Below are 2,157 nucleotides of genomic sequence, written 5' to 3'. Positions count from 1 at the left end.
GGAGAAACAAATAATAAGGAAATATACTTGGAAGTTCAGTTATCTCTCAATTGATGGAGAAAAAATACTTGGAAGTTTAGTTATCTTTCAATGGATGGTGAAAGAAATTAGGAAAAATACTTGGAAGTTCAGTTATCTTTCAATAGATGGTGAAAGAAATTAAGAAAATACTTGGAAGTTCAGTTATCTCTCAATAGATGGAGAAAACAAATAATAAGGAAACATAATTGAAAATTCAGTTATCTGTCAATGGATAGAGAAACAAAATAACGAAAAATACTTGAAAGTTCATTTATCTCTCAATAGATGGAGAAAAAATTAATAGAAAAACACTTGGAAGTTGAGTTATCTATCAATAGATGGAGAAACAAATAATAAGGAAATATACTTGGAAGTTCAGTTATCTCTCAATTGATGAAGAAAAAATACTTGGAAGTTTAGTTATCTTTCAATGGATAGTGAAAGAAATTAAGGAAAAATACTTGGAATTTCAGTTATCTCTCAATAGATGGAGAAAACAAATAATAAGGAAAAATAATTGAAAATTCAGTTATCTGTCAATAGATAGAGAAACAAAAATAACGAAAAATACTTGAAAGTTCATTTATCTCTCAATAGATGGAGAAAAAATTAATAAAAAAATACTTGGACATTCAGTTATCTCTCAAAAGCTGCATAAAAAAATAATAAGGAAGAATACTTCGAAGTTCAGTTATCTCTCAATAGATGGAGAGACAAAAATTAACAAAAAATACTTGGAATTTCAGTTATTTCTCAATAGATGGATTAAAAAATAATAAGGAAAAATACTTTGAAGTTCAGTTATCTCTCAATAGATGGAGAAAAATACTTGGAAGTTTAATTACCTTACAATAGAATGAGAAAAATTTTTTGGAAGTTCAGTTATCTCTCAATGGATGGAGAAAACAAATTAAGAAAAAATACTTGAAAGTTCAGTTATCTCTCAATAGATGGAGAAACAAAAATTAATTAAAAATACTTTCAGTTATCTCTCAATCGGTGGAAAGAAAAAATTAATAAAAAATACTTGGAATTTCAGTTATCTCTCGATAGATGGAGAAAAAATACTTGGAAGTTCAGTTATCTGTCAATAGATTGAGAATAAATTAAGAAAAAATACTTGGAAGTTCAGTTATCTGTCAATAGATTGAGAAACAAATAATAAGGAAAATACTTGGAAGTTCAGTTATCTCTCGATAGATAGAGAAAAAAATAATAAGGTAAAATATTTGGAATTTCAGTTATCTCTCAATAGATTGAGAAAAAATCAAGAAAAAATATTTGGAAGTTCAGTTATTATGAATAGATTGAGAAAAATACTTGGAAGTTCAGTTATCTCTCAATAGATGGAGAAAAAAATTAAGAAAAATACTTGGAAGTTCAGTTATCTCTCAATAGATGGAGAAAGAAATAATAAGGAAAAATACTTTGAAGTTCAGTTATCTCTCAATAGATGGAGAAAGAAATAATAATGAAAAATACTTGGAAGTTCAGTGATCTCTCAATAGATGGATAAAAAAATTAAGAAAAACTACTTGGAAGTTCAGTTATCTCTCAGTATATGGAAACTGTACTGAAGTATTATTAAGAACCTTTACTTAAAACACAATAGAAGTAAGTACTGTCGCTACCTTATATTTGCACAACAAACACGTCCTGATGCTCGTCCGATAACTATCAATTTAAATCCCTTTGTGTTCATTTCAAAATGAAAGATGCATAATTTATGTTTATTTCATAATTTTTATGGTGGTTGCAAGATCGTTCAAATTTTTCGGACCCGAACAGAAATTAATTACTGTAGACAATATATAAAATATAAAGTTTTCTCTTTTTAAACGTTTGCTAACTATTTCGACATTACAAAAAATTCGCATATGAAAGTTCGAAATTTTCTGATGCTCAAAAGTATTTTTAATGTTAAGATGAAAATTACTTTGCCTGACAGAAAGGCAAGATGTGAAAAAATTGCCCGCCAGATTTGTATATAAGAGCAATGTTATTATCTTCTCCTATTACTCGCGTTTTTCTGAGAATATAACAAAAATGAAAACCACTACTCAGGAGAATTACTTTTATATTTCATAATAGTTCCGCTTTCCGTCACTATACGGCAGCACATAATGTTTTTTTTTA

The sequence above is a fragment of the Limulus polyphemus genome, unplaced genomic scaffold (assembly GCF_000517525.1).
Source record: "Limulus polyphemus unplaced genomic scaffold, Limulus_polyphemus-2.1.2 Scaffold540, whole genome shotgun sequence".
Taxonomy (NCBI): domain Eukaryota; kingdom Metazoa; phylum Arthropoda; class Merostomata; order Xiphosura; family Limulidae; genus Limulus; species Limulus polyphemus.
This window is presented reverse-complemented; position numbering follows the sequence as displayed.